We start from the raw sequence: 16,443 nt of genomic DNA on the forward strand, positions 1-16,443 counted from the left end.
ATGATTATTTTACAGATGAAGCGTCGACGGACAAATTTATTGCCCCACCGTGTATGTGGTTGCTTACCTGCGGCCGCCTACTACTACCGTCCGGTTCCTTCGTCCTGGAATTATTTTCATACTTTCACGTAAAGTGATTGTTTGGCTCGGGCCACCGGGGTCTGCTCCCTCGAGCATGAACGGGTCCGGTAATTAAATTTATATCGACGTCCGGACTATTGCCTCGCGGACAACGAGATCGCATTTGCTCCAACTTCGACGATTTTTCCATATTTTCTAATGCGAACCGCCATAATATTTCTTGGAAGAGTGCGTCATTCGTACAGACACTTCTGCGCGAATATATCGTACGCGGTAATTATGATATATTACTTATTCGTAATAATTTAATATTATGTATAGTTATATGTATATCGAATACATTAATTATTTATATTATTATAGTAATTATATTATCATTTAGATCGATAAGAATTACAGAATTATTTATAGGAATTTATTTGTTGCGTTAAAAGATCGATTTATTTGGGATTGAAAGATGGAGGTTATGTCACCTGCGATGAAATTATTATAAGGCGAATTTCATGCGTTTGTAAGAAAAATTATTAGAAATGTGATGACATTAAATATATGAAATATATAAAATTATATGAAATATGAAATATAAAACTGCGAAGACATAAAGAAAATTTAATGATGATAGCCTTACGCTATAATTATTAAAATTATATTTATCCAATTACCAATAACTGAGTCTCGAATTATTATCAATATTAGTAATATTATACTGTGTTAATATATTATTATATTGTATAAATATGTCAGATTAACGCCAAACCCGCTTATTATTTATGCAATCCCACCTTAATAAACGAAAATCGTGTAACCATTAAACCACGGTTAAATCGAACGCGAATAATGCGACTATCGAAACGCATTTATAAATTATAAGATCGAGGTCCGCGTCGCCAATAAAGGAGTCCCAATTACCGCGACTCCCTGCCAGCCAGAAAATCTCAATTTGTTTAAAGCACCGGCGGCGGCGTCTGACGAATGGCAAACGCCGTTTAGCGGAAAGGCGTCGGTTCCGTTTCTTATCGGGTTCGATGATAAAAGCGTTTCCCGGTGAACGGAGTCGATCGATCGGCCGATCCACCTACCTCGCGATGATCGATCCGCCGGGATCCGGTCCGGCGTCGGCCGAAAGAATCGGATAACGAAGATGTAAACAACGATAACGCGGCCGACGATTTATCGACGGGATCGGGAATCGTAACCGTGAAGCTTAATGGACTCGGGCGCGTGGAATAAATTAATTCCAGCGGACTAAGCCGTGGGGTGGTGGCACGGAGGGGGGCGAGTGGAGGAGATGCGTAACGGAACAAAGTGTTTTATACGCGGCTACCATACACACGTGCGCGGGCTTGACGCGCCCGTTACACAGGCGTGTCCGCGATGAAAAATGTTGTGAAACAATCGCGTGGTGCACTGTGCTGTGTTCGGCTTCAACAGTTTGTTGCAATTATTTTATTTATTGTCTTAAGGAGTAGAAAGCATCTACGTATAAGTTCTGTATAATATTTTTACTATTATTATGTTTATTGTTAATATTACTGCTGGTTATTCATTGTATAATTACTATAATTTTACGAGAACGAAGTGGATGGGATAAAAAGCTCATAAATGCATTTATAAATAATTATAAATAGCATATATATTACTCACATTATTCATATATTACTCATTACTATTATTATATTTACTGTTATTATTATTATTGCTATAAATTCATTATATAATTACTACAATCTCACAGAAACAAAATGGATAGGCTAAAAAATTCACAAATGAATTTATAAATATTAATAAATAGTATATATCCATTTAAATCATTTTACTTTGACAGAATTGTCTTTTTAATTATCAATTTAAATTACTTAGTCTTCTCGCAAGAATTTTATATTTTCCAGCAGATTTCTTACAACCTTTCTCCGTCAATTTATTAACAATGCCGCGCACTGTGTTCGACGATTGCACAAATTTATTGCTCACGGTATCGCGAGCCAGTGTTTTCTACGATTAGTATTTTTAGATCTATTTTTAGCCGATCGGAAATAGCTCTATCGTATCTAGAAGAGAAACCGGGACTGGAAACACCGTAAATGTTTCACGGTAAGTGAATACGAAAAATGATCGAGCCCCCGGAGTCGAACCTTGATCGCAGCCGATTTTTCGTGACCGATCCAGAGCGTTGCATATACACAATGCCCAGCGCCCGCAGCGTTGCGATTTTACCTGATTAGCACCGGCTGAGAGCGGCGCGAGAGAACTTTGGCGAACCGCCCACTTCCGGTTGACTTTTCCTGATCGCCGCGCAGAGACTTCAAGGACGTGTGACAATTGCTGGATCGTGGAACTTTGTGCATTTTTCTCAGACGATTACGATGATTAGAGAAAAGTTGAGTGGTCGTTGGAGATTGTTAATAACATTGTTTTAACGCAAATGCAGCGCTCAGGCAAGAAATAGGAATTTTTATTTCGCGGTTTCTAGTTACTCGTGAGAAAAGATTTTATGCATTTGTGATGAAATATTTATCGTTAAGAATAATAATAATATTGTTAAGAATAGTAATATGTAGTATTCTTGGATTGTTAAGATTAATTGGTATTAATATGTGATTAGTTACTGTTGAATTTTTACCAGTTAGTCGCGATTTTCAACTAAGCCTCTAACAATTTCTAATAATGTAGAATACTCTAATAATATAGATGTATAGGAAGATAATAAATTTTGTAAAATCAATGCAACCAATTAAAAATCGACAATCATTAATGAGTCCTTTCAATCGACGATTTCCAATAAATTTAATCAATCGATCCCTTAAATCGTCGATTTTTCGCTGGTTCAATCGTTTTCATCGATCGTTTAATCAAAATAAAAATTATAAACAATTGATCAGAATAAATAATATAATTTCTCCATTACATATTTCACTATTATTATTAACTATAATATATAAAAATCGAAAACCTTCAATTTTTTCAAAAACAGCGTAATTATCTCTTAGATACATAAACCCAACAACTCCTCCAATCCAACAAACTATATTTTTATCAAATCATGGCATCTGCGTTTTTCTATAGAGTCTCAGATGTTCGCATAATCGGCCGCAGAATTTATTGAGTCGATAGCGAGAGCTCGGGCAAAGGCGACACGGTGCAAATGGCAGCATCCGGCGTACAAGGATCGAAATAGCGCGCGCGGAATCGCGAGTTAATTGAGAGATCCTCGGTCCTCGTCGGGTCTCCGTGGTGGTTTCTCGCGCGCAGAAGGAAGTGTCTCGGTTGTAGCGCGGTTCAGACCGAACTGAAACAGGTTGAGTTTAATGTTTGCCGGCGGCGCAACCGCGGTAGGAATCGAATGAAATGCCGTTTGGGCTTGGCACGTTCGTCCGGCACTGAATCTTCTCGACGCCCACCATGTGTCGTCAATGTACTCGGGATCTCTTTCTATCTTTCTCTTTCACTCTCTTCATCTATTACTCTCATCCTCTCCCTTTTTCTCTCTCTTCCTCACCCCTTCTCTCTCTTTCTGTTTTAGTCCCTTCCTCTCCCTTTCTCTCTTCATTTCTCTCTCTTTCTGTTTTAGTCCCTTCCTCTCCCTTTCTCTCTTCATTTCTCTCTCTTTCTGTTTTACTCTCTTCCTGTCCCTTTCTCTCCCTTTTTCTCTCTTTCTAATTTACTCTCTTCGTCTCCCTTTTTCTCTCCCTGTCTCTTCATTTCTCTCTTTCTATTCTACTCTCTCTCTCTCTCTTTCTCTCTCTCTCTCTCTATTACTCTCTTCCTATTTTACTCTCTTCGTCTTTTACTCTCTTTCTCTTTTACTCTCTTCCTCCCTCTCTCTCTCTTTCTCTCATTCTCTCGCACTCTCCGTTCCTCCCTTTAAACGCGTCCACGCGCGCTCGTCTATTCCGCGAACATCTTATAAGTCATTTCGACCAGTTCGACGCCGAGCCACGGCAACTTCCTCCTCGTCCGCCGCGAGAAACACCCCATCGGAGACCAGCCATTAACTTATTACCACCCACCTAATCTTTGTCTGGCGCTGTTCCCGTCGCCCGTATTGTTCCTTGTTTGCAAAACGTCCCGCCGACTTTGATTGGTCTCCGGCAATTAATTCCGCGGCCATTGTTCCCGATATTAACGCCAGAACAAACGAACATTAATAGAATCGCCTTTTAGAAATCAAGAAACAATATTTTTCACGATTTTTTTATTTACAGCTAGTTTATTTATAGCTGGATTATTGTAGGAGGATATTATATAGGAGGATTATAGTAATAATCGTTTCAGGTTCGCAATTTTTGGATTAATGTGGTATTGATTAATATAATGTTTATTAAGCTAGTATTAATTGATATAAATTTTGAAGTTGAAATAAAAGTTTTGCAAAGTGGTTCCAGAAAACAGAAATTCAATAAAAATAAATCGTTAATTTTATTAATTTGAAAAGTTCAAAATACTGCAACAGTATTATTAAATTCTTTATATACTTTTTAATGTTGTATTTCAATTACAAAATAGCTTCTCACACCTACAATATTTTCCTTTTATACAATTTCGTCCATTTAATATATATACATATATAAAATTAATTCTTACAGCTATTACATTAGTTACAATTTCACCTTTACTTTAAATATAAATTTGCTAACATAAATAATTTTAAAACACGATATAATAATTTTTACTAATGCCTCACAGTCGCCACTCAAAATCAAAGAATTACCAAGTCGCAAAACAGCTATAACAAAATTCTCAAAATGGCGATTAAGATTGTCAACTATTTCCACTCGAATCACTATAAAATCGAAGCTGCTTGGCAGCGTCGAATCACAATATGGAAGTGTATTATTTTCAGATAATGAAGACACGGCGCCTAACACCGCCGACATACGAAGCTGCGCGTGGATCGGGCTACCCGATCGGTAGCCTCATCGGCGGCGCTCGAATTTCAAGGAAGGAAGGCGTGACCGCGACAGAAATGAGCCGGCATTAGTGGCGTAACAATGGGTAAAGGGCCGCGCGTAAACAGGTAAGGTTTCCTCATAACGCCGGAGATATCATTACCCGTATCCGCGAGCGGGGCAATTTATTCGATAGCCGATCGACTTTTCAGATCGCCGATACTACTAACCGGCACCGACCCGTGATTTACACGTGATACGAGACCGGGGGGATCGGCCACGTTCCGGAACACCGTTGCGCCAGTGTGCGATCAATTTGACACAATCTGTTAAGCGGGCCATTGTGATTTGCTCGTGGCGGGCCCTTGTTTAACAAGAGAAAGAGAGAGAGAGAGAGAAATGGTTAATCCGACGAGGTATTTCGGTGTTTTATCGGGACATCGGTCAGAGCAATTATTTCAGGGAATTCCATTCCCCGGAGGATTATAGACACAGCGACACAGATTTATGAATCGCGGATTGCAACCGGAAAAATTGCATTCGCCCGCGGCGATAACGTTGCTGGGTGAGAATTACATTTAACTGCGGTGTTGCACCAGGCTGTACTGGGTGTGCGCAGCTTTCGTTGTAGAATAATGTGTACGGTGTAATAGACGGTGAGGGAATTTGGTTATAATATTATTTATTGGACACTGTGTATGTCAGATTAATCGCTATATTATTTATAATAGCAACTGTACTTGTACTTTTGTTATATCGTAATAAAAACGTTAGAATTATATAAAGAAGGAATAGTTGTATTTGAGTAATGTACTAAAAAGTACAGTACATGATAACAAACGATTTTTATGCAAAATAGAAATCCTTTTAATTATTATAAAGAGTGGCGAATAATTTGATAAATAGCAATATAATATAACAAATATTATTAAAGAAAACGTGTATAAGAAATAATAATAATACCAGTATATTTATATACTAATAATGAAATTAAAAATAATAATATACTAATAGCATTTCTAAAATATAACCTCACTTTATTGCACTCGATGCATTCGATTTCGTCACAAATGCAATATTTATTACTACCACAGCAATTATTATCTTTTCATTATTACATAAAAGAAATAAATCTATATTTCACCGAGTCGTAACATTGAAATGTTATAGCTAATATCACAATGAACTATAGCTAAAATTAATAGCACTCGTAACTGGGTGTCGCGACAAAGTAACTCGCATGGCGCGATAGCATTTCGGTTGCGTATTTTTGGGATCCCAACGGCGCGAAAGCGTAGATCGAGATACGGATTTCGGGCGAGTAAGAAAGACGAGCGCACTCGTTGGCCGCTGTTATCGAGCGGCAGGCCGCGATCTGACACTCCCGCGGGAAAATAATGAGCGCCGATAGAGTGCACTTAGCCGGGTTCCTCCTTATACGCTGCGCGGCTTAGATATATTTATGCGCATAGGCTCCCGCCGCGTACTCCTCTCGAAATGGTCCTGATCGGGATGCGATTTCCGGGAACGGAGTGAGCCGTACTCGCTTCTGACGCGGACCCAAGAGTGTTTTCGTTGAAACCGACCGCCACTAGAACCATTACTAGCCGTTCTATACCAGAAACGGCTCACTCCGAGCTATTTATCTTCCTCGCCTCGCAGCTGGATTATTTTCTATCGGCGATTTCGTAGCCGATGTGTTTTGTTTACAGTAACAATATATCGTCGAACAGCGGTGGTCGCGAAACCGGGATTTAGAAACGAAAGTATAGTTTTTTAGGTTCAGGTATTTTAGAAGAATTTTTGTATGCTACAAGGTAGTATTTAAATATTATATAATTATTCTTTTAACTTCGTATTAATTTGATGTGGAATTTTTGATATGTGATAAGTACATACAATTTATAGGTTTCTGTATTTTAGAATAATTTTTATTTACTAGGAGGGGGTATCCAAATTGTATATTAATTCTTAAATATATTTACTTATAAATATATTTGGTTTTGATATTTTTATAAAGGAGAACGTTCCACGATTATTTCGAGCACAACCGTGTACCCTTTTGTAACAAGAATCGAGATACAAACATGATTAATATTTATGGACAATGTTACCACTCTGGGAAAGTAGAAACAGTCGTTGATGGCCAGACACGTCACTCTGTCTCTATTTTAAAGCGTGAGCAATTAATTTGAAAGGATTGAATTGAAATTAAGGAAACACTTGTTAAAAAATTTGTCTTCCACCTAATCAACTTAACAGATCGATCATTATTCTAACTTCTTAAGTTAGATCACAAAAGATCACAAAAATCATATTAAAAAATTTCTTCTATCACCCTTTTTCACTTTAATTAACACTGCCGTCCATTTTAATGAAAATTAAAGGGTTCAATTAACAATCTAAATCTGTTGCTCCGAATCAAATATCGAATCAAGGTCGAAGCGTTTGAATCGAGGCGCACGTATACGCAACGAGAGTTCGCCTAATTGCACGCGCGTTGCAACGAGAAGATGCGGCCGCACGATTAATATTCTTTCCGCGCTGGAATCGTTCCGATAAGTCGTTATCTGGCCGAGATAAGTGGCAGGTATTTAGCGAGTCAGCGATCTTTATTATCGGTCCTGCCGGGCGAGAGAGAGAGAGAGACAGAGAGAGAGAGAGAGAGGCAGGCACGAAATTAGAGGACAGTTCGACAGGCCTCGCCGCCCCGGCGGTACTTAATTAACGTCGTGGTAATCGGCTGGCGGGGCTTAATTGATTTACAAACGTCGTCGGCGCCGTCACGATCACGATCTCGATCTCCCTGGCAGACGGGATCGTGCGCCGACAATTTGTCTTGCTCCTCTCATGACCGGGACCCTTCAACGACTCTTGGGCGTCTCGTATGCAAAGCGATCCTCAGCCGATCACTCCTGGACTGATTTCACCACAACCATCCAATGACGCGAAAAATCTTTTCGCCTACTATAATCGTTCTCCATTGACAAAAATGGTGGAGATTACTTGGAGACTCCTTAAACAATTTTTTTGCGGGTATTTATAGATAATACTGTTAGTAGTGGAGCGGAATTCGATATTTTAATTAAGGCACTTCTTAGTACATTAACCTCTTTAGGAGTGGTTATTGCAATCTTGTTAATTGTTTCTTTTTTATTTATCATCTATCTTATTTCATTCAATGAGGGATTCTGTAGCGAATAGATTTTCAACTGATCCTCATTCTTTTTACATTTATAATAATTATAATTTTAAGTTTTAATCATAATTTTTTAAAATTGCTATAAAATAGTGAATTAGAATACATTATGTAACTATTTATTTCTTAGTATTCATGTAATTTATGTAATTATTATAGTATCTATACAATTAATTCAATAATATTCAGAATATTCTATAAGTTCTAAAATATACATTCTTTGTATTATAAAATTGTTTTATTCAGTGCACAATAATGACAGAAAAATGAAACACAGATAAAACATTAAAATTAACATCTTCATATACACAATTTTGTTATCTATGTCAAGACGCTTTATCACACTCGAGAATAAAATAATTAAAGAAATGCCATACCCCTAAAAATGAAGTAATCAAATCCACAACCAGTTAAAGATAAATCCACTAAATTAGGCTTAGGACTAAAACTTACGAACCCATAAATAAATTCATATTTCATCGACGGTATAATCTTCCGTATCAAGGTTCGCATCTTTTAATCCCCGGCGAGGCTGATCCAACAAACTAACGGTTCCCGGGAATTAAATGAAGGGAAGCTCCGATCATCGACAGCGTTTAAAGATCGTCCTGTATCGTTCTGAGAAATCAATAACCAGCGGCGGCCACACGAGCGCCATAACCGTGCGGGGCCGGTTTCGTTTAATACTTTTCATAAATTTCAGGTCACGCGTTCCGAGAAACGTTGACGAGGACGCCACCGCCGCCATGAGTTATGGAATCGCGGTAACAGTGGCGCTAAGCTTGACTTTTCCAATCGTTAATTTTGACGCTCGATCCGCGCGTAACGAATGGCCGTCGTATATCTTCGGTGCCGCGCGCGATGCGGCACCCGCTTATGGGGAGCCGACAAGTGACACCGTGGGTACCGTTAATCCTATTAAAGGAAGACTAGCTCTCCTCGGTAGTCGCCTGAAATCGATACCCGCCGGGGGTAATCGCGTTGGGTCCTGAGAACGCGGCTGTTATTCCTTCTAATCCACCTGTAGCCGCGATCTGATATAAAACAGTGTACACCGGTGTCCATAGATTCCACACCTATGACCTCCTTTCTTAGAACACACCGTGCATCGACGTACTATAGACACCCGCGTTCTTATCTTTCATTTATTTCCTTTGAAAATCCACAGCGCCTCCATAATATCAGCTGCGATTTATCCGATTTTTCGAGCCTCTTTCCTTTAACATTTATTAATAATTTTACACAGTAAAAAAAAATTATAAAATATTAATCACGAAAAGCAGAGATCAATTATATAAATATCACATAGCTATTATGTATCCATAGACAGTAGATAATATTTTATAACAATTCATTAATGGCAAGAATTAAAGCATTGAGAGAAATCTCGTAGACGATATTTTTATAGAAGAATATTTTTGATAATTGCAATATACGCAAAGTGCCGAGCAATGTCAGTTCGTTAATTAAACATTTACAGCATCTTGTTATTTAGTTGACACTGTTATAAAACCAGCAAAATGTTCTAATCACGCCGCTGGTAAGAAAGACGTGCACGCGGTGAAAACTGTTCGCGGCGACCGCGCGAATAAAATTCGTGGATTGCGAAACACAGGCCGGCGCAATAAATTCGGCCGTAAAACGAAAGAGAGGTCCTTCAACTCCGCCGGGGACTCGAAGGTGTCCCGCAAATGTAGGTTTAAGTACTTGCAATCTTGTAGAACATTCATTATAGTCGTACAGTTTATTACGTCGTGGCCGCCTCTCTCTCTCTCTCTCTCTCTCTCTCGCTCTCTCTTTCTCTCTCGCGTACCCGTTTTGCATATTCTCCTTTTTTTTCGTTATTCTTCCGCGGGACGTTGTTAACACGAAATCCTGCGGCCCGATAACAATTATGGGTATAACGGTACCCCGGCCGGCTAACAATAATCAGGGATATTGTCTTTATTATTTCGCTCGGAGGAATAAAAGGCTGACGCGCACGGCCCGGCAATAAAACGCGCCCCGGTATCAATCACTCCCTGTAATTATTTTTTAATGAACGAACGAGTATGCGCGCGCGCGCGCGCGCTCGGCCTTTTTCCATCGCCGGAAGATGATATAAGGGACCGATTGTCTCGGGGATCGGTTGTGCCCCGTGTACACACGACCAGCCTTGGACACCGCCGCGGGATAATGCCGACGATTGTTTGAGTTTTTACGACGGGCCCCGCTAGCATCGCCGCGTGTGTCCCGAATTTACTTTCGGCTTGGCCGCGCGATGATTGATCGATCCGATCTTCCCGCGTGCCCTGGTGGTGGCTTCTTGTCGCTCGGATCGCTCGATATTCTTGCGCCCGGCGAACTCGATCGCGGGACAATGGACCCGCGAAATTCATCGCCGTGCCGCGAACGGTGCACAAAGGTCCGAAGCGTTTTCTGCACTTGTTGCGAAAATTAATGGGTGCCGTTTCGTGCAGCAAAACAGATTCGAAGCAGTCAAAGGTATTAATATATTAGGGTGCCGGAATTGTAATCGAGGTACTCGATCCGACTCGGCCAATCAAATATTTGTTGTAGCGTACGCGCCGTTGATAATTTGTGTACAGTATAAGCTACTCTTGGAAGAAGATTTATTTTTTAATGTTATATAAATATTCAGTTTTTTATGTTATTTGTTATCTAAATGTTTTATTTAAGGTTTCTGCGAAACGATAGTTTATCTAAATGATATCCATTCGCTTATTTCACAACACATCGAAATTATAGTAAGCTTATGTGCACTCCTGATAATTTATCTACAGTACAGTCTCTCTTAACTAAAAATTTAGTTTTTTAATATTATCTAGAAATTTACTTTTCTATACTATTTATTATCTAAACATTTTATTCGAGGTCTCTACTAAATAATAATGTATCTAAATAACACAATTAGTAATTAATAGACCATTTAAATACCAAAACATCGTAAAAATAAAAGTTATATTAAGAAACTCAATACTCTATATTTTTTACTTCTTTGTTACTTTTCTACTCTTCTTTCCTTTTTAAGTAGTTATTGGTTCTATCCACTATCTTTGTTCAACTTAATCTGTACTTTTATCAAGTGTAACGAGTTTATTACCTGTACAATAACAAATCCTGTCATTAATAATTTCTCTATTAGAACGAGGCAATTTTTGCTTCGAGCATGTCTTCATTTATTTTCATTCCTACGTTTATTTTACATTGTGATCCGCCGTCTAATTAACAGCAATTTCAATTCATCATATATTTCTCAATCACTGTTGATGCAAGATTGATGACGACGAGAAAATATTATCCTTTAATTTATTATAGTCTACAAGACGCGCGTACATACACAATGCACAAACTGAGGAATATTAAACGAAAAAATTACACACTGTAGAAGAATTATAATAATTTTCACAATAACAGCGATAATTACAATAAAAATAACAGTGAATTATCTCGAAACATGAATAAACAAACGTGGAAAATTTCAAAACTCTTTATTTGTAATATCTTAAAATTCTTTGCTTTATAAATCGCTAAAAATCATCGTCTATGAATAGGTAATAATATTATTATTATTACTTTTATATTATTATTGTTATTATTTTGGAGGTTGCCAAAAAATGGCGGAAGTTGGAGAATCCCCTGCCCCAATTTGCAAGAGAGATCGCGTTTGTGCAGCTACAGGCTGCGCATCGCGATATCAACATTATTATCCCGGTGACCCGCATAACGAACGCGCGTGCACGTGAACGCGGACCATTGTTGGTATCCCGAGCGACGTACGTACGACGACGCACAATGGCGTCGAGGGCTACCCTAATAAGTTGCCGGCGTGGCCCGCGCGACTGGCAGGCCACCATATTCGCGCGAGTTCTTAATTACGTGTTTCAACACTGGCCAACCAGCCAGTTAATATATAAGGCCCCTTCGCGTACGGTACACGGCAATATCGGAAGAAAAATGTTGCACGCAGCGGCTGTAAAGCACGTCGTCCGCTTCACCTGAGACACCGGATCGCACCGATAATTATCGAGCAGAGGACCGTGCAACGGTGCAACGATGCAACAATGCGACCTGTTAAAAATTGCTTGGAGCTTTCAGGACAGCGAATTTCATGAATCTTTGCACTTGTCTTACAGAATGTGAGTTCGACTAATTTTAATTAGGGTATTTAGATAGTCTATTAATTATGTTCCTTTTTCTTATTTTTTTAAATGTTTTCTATTATGTATTTGTAATTTTATTAGAATCTGTGAATTGTGAGTCAAATCTGTTAATTATTTTTTGAAAATAAAGGTAAATTGGGACATGTAATATTGTTTTTGTATAACTTAATTTTTTAACTTTAGTTTTGTTCATATTCTAATGGCGATCTATTTAATCCTACATAATAATTATTGTCATTTGAAGATCAGGTTTCTGGCAATTTATTAAAATGGTCTTATATTTCATTAAAGACTACAGCTGATCTAATATATTTAGTAAAAATGGCTTAAAAAATTCTGCAGTAAGTATTGTTACATTAAATTATAAACTATTTTGCATATATTCAGTTTCTTTTATTGCAAACAAAAAATTCGCAATTCAATTAAAAGACCTTATTTTCATCGAATTGTTGAAATTAAAATGACGTAATGACAATTTATATGATTTGCTAGTTCAAATGATAGAGAAATAGAACAAATTTCATTGCTTAAAGCATTATAAACATATTTGCATTTTAACGATCTCCGACAATTTTTATGCAACTTGGCAAATCGTGCTCATCGAATAAAAATTTAACAAGGTGCACCTCAAAAGATCCTGGATTAACCTATTATCTGTAATATTATCTGCAACTTTATTTAATGAAATGCAATTATGATGCGCCCTTGAAGACTATCCAGCTGTTAACACATCTTTTGCAACATGAAATTGCAACCATCTTATCCTAATCTATATTTTTAATCGGAAAACGCGCATCTGTTTCTTGAGCCATTTATGCTCATCAATTATACTGTGATAAAAATACTGGCTCGTGCAACATGCAAAGTAGAAAGTACAACAATAAATATCTCCACTTTGTTGCATGTGGGTATACGAGTAATGAATACTTAATTATTCCCTCGGCGTTTATAGCGCGCGCATGGATATAATAGTTGCATCAGAAAATCAGGCTAGAAAACTGTATGATAGATTTTATATGATAAATGACTGTTCGCAGATTATTTGCAGGTTGCAGTCGATATGACACATAGTTAGTAGTCTTGTTTAGGTAACAAAAGGCTTCGTTGTTTTATTGTAAAATACTCTGAACATTGAATGCTTTCATAATTTATAGTAAAAATCAGTAGACGGAATATAAAGTAATAAATATGTAGGAAGTATTGAGTAATATTGTTACTATATTTTTATTTTGTCAAATTAGAAGAAATAATATGTATTTGTTTAATTTTTCTTCCTTGTAACGATGCTGGATAATTGTTATTTTGCAGAAGGATGTATTTTTAAATAAGTCGAAGCATTGAATCTAATAAGCATTAAACAAGCATTAACCCTCTGCACTCGAAGCCACTTCCACTGGAAATTTGGAATAACTTTTCTGGCTTATAGTATTTCTATTTTATGCAATAAAGTGCATGTTATGCATATAAAATCGATTCCTGCGATTCAAGACAACAGTTTCACCTTTAACAATTTTTTAAATGTAAACTCTGTTAGTATAGGAATTATTTGGAACGTGATAGAGTAATTTTAGTGGCGCCTTGGAGTCACCATTCGAGTGCAAAGGGTTAAATCTATTAACAATTAAATCAGTTCTTTATTAAAGTGATTTCCGTTTAGTAAAAATTAGAATGTCGTCTATTTATAATTAAAAGAATAAAAATCAATTATTTTCTATAATACACAAACAACGAATTTTCGTCCTGCGGACAACTACGTGTCGATCCAACAAACCCATCGCAAACAAAATGTCGTCGCGACAATAGCCGATCGAGATCCCACGCCTCTTCTCCGGTTTCAATCACCACCGTTCCCCGGTTCAAGTGCTCGTTCCACGGTTTCCACTCGATGGATTCGTTTCTCGTTCAGACTTCACGGCGAGCACGGCGGCGGCGCTCTCCGATCATCGAACGAACCGTCACGAATGAATTGGACCCGGCATCATCGCGTTTAGATGGTGCGCGCGGCGGGAACGGTGTGAAACGCTCGTCTGCGATCGACAATGATGAATCGAATGCACCGTACGCCGGGATGCACGCGCCCGTTCCGTGCGTGGGAGCATCGCCGCGGAAAACGGCGGCGGCGGCTCGCGGAGCGGACCCGGCTCTCCTACCTTTATTAGGAAACACGCGAATCATCCCCGGCTACGTCGTCAGGTGGAGAATGCCACACGGTTCGGCCGATAACCGACGCCATCGTTCCGGATCGATTAAAGTCTCTCCGGACCCCGTAAAACGAATGGAATGAGTTATTGCCCCGGTAAATTACTCGCGTCCACGAAGGGGAAGTTTACACGAAGAACGGTTACGATCCAGTAAATTATCTGGAGAGGCCACGATTAGCCGAACAGCTGCCGCGCGGAACGGTGCTCGTGTCAATCCCCCGGTGCTGTATTTTCTGTCTTAAACTGGGAACTTCTTCCTGGTGAGCTGCTGGAACCGTAATCGCCCGAGCCGGATTCAATGATCGGACGATGAGCCGGTGGATTCGGTTTTAAGTGGATCTTTAGAGATAATGATTTTACCGTACGATCAATTGCGCGGGATCTGATATCATTGGAGTTATAGTAAATTGATATTTTATGTATTATGGAACGCAGCAGAATTACAGGAAGGTTTAAACAATTTGACAATATTATCGTACTGTTAAATACTGTTGATTCACTAAAATAGGTATAATTATTAAAGACAATTTTTATTTCGGGATGACGTCAATTGAGGTCAATATTAACACTGTATCTATTAAATCAGTCAAAAGAGCTTTTAATCCCTTCTTTTACAATTATTAAAATGATAATATTTCTGTTTTTAATAAACTCTTGAAATAAAAATTTTCTGAATAACCTCAACAAAAAATAGAAACAAAAATAATTTAATAATACACAATTGTCGCGTTTAGAGCTCGGTAGTTCTACTGTTAGACGAATATATATTTCCATAATGATTCGACAAAATCGCTCTCGGTGATTTCACGGATCCTTAATCTATTAACGATCATCGACTTTTTACCGTGAGTTAGCCATCTCGGATCGGAGGAGAAGAAAATCCGGAGCGAACAGATAGAAGCTTGACAACATGATCGGTCGGTGAACGGACCTTTGTGTATTGTCTTGAATAGTCATCTTTCATACGGGATAAAATCGTGTCCGTCCCGTAGCGTCCTCTTTAAAGAATAGCACCAGCTATTACCTTGTTACGTGGTGTACGTGGCACGTTCGTACGTCGCTTCAGAAGGAAGTGATGAAACGTCAGGATATAAGGCACTGTTTCGCAGAGCGGGATTCTTTCGCAAACTCCGCGAGCCGTGATTTCCGCATCGCGCACCATCAATCATCGGCGATCGCGGATGCGATTCTGAACTACCTGATTGGCCTGAATCATTCACGCGTCATTAGCGCGCCGGGGCTGCCCGGTCTAATTAATTGTCCCTGTGTCAGGACGTGATCGCGTGCGTTTCTATTCTCGTCAACCTAATTCCGCGATCCCCTTTTTTTTTTTATTTCGACGCCGTCTATTTTCGGGTCGCGACGCAATAATGTTGCTACTTCTTTTTCACTAAATTAACTAGTGCTTTTTATGATTTTATCGTAAACCGAAATTGATAATACTTCTTTTCGCTTTTATGGATTTTTGTGTCAGGTGGAACGCTGGAAAATCGTGATTCGAAAATTATGGTATTCTTTTCGAGTAAATTAATTTTCGATTATTCTTATTTTTACTAGCACAGTTTTTTTATTTCCATAGAATATTAAAAATATTGTGACAATCTTGCCATAAATTTGGATCGAATCCTCCTCGTGAAATATCATCATTTATCGCATAATTTTTAATAACAATCTAATTCTAGAATTTTCCTTCTTCTCAGCTCGCTTTAAATTCTTATTAAAATTTATACGTCGCTAATCTTTCTAGATAAATTAACCTGGATTCTATAAAATTTTATATAATTTTCCAGCGGTGTTGCAACGTAACGAATAAATAAAAATTGGACGAGCGTGAACGCAGCTATTTTTAAGGAAAGGATGGGGGTCGGGAATTGAGCGCCATCCAGCGTCGAATTTAAATTTCGTGGGACGGA

The sequence above is a fragment of the Augochlora pura genome, chromosome 3 (genome assembly GCF_028453695.1).
Source record: "Augochlora pura isolate Apur16 chromosome 3, APUR_v2.2.1, whole genome shotgun sequence".
NCBI lineage: Eukaryota > Metazoa > Arthropoda > Insecta > Hymenoptera > Halictidae > Augochlora > Augochlora pura.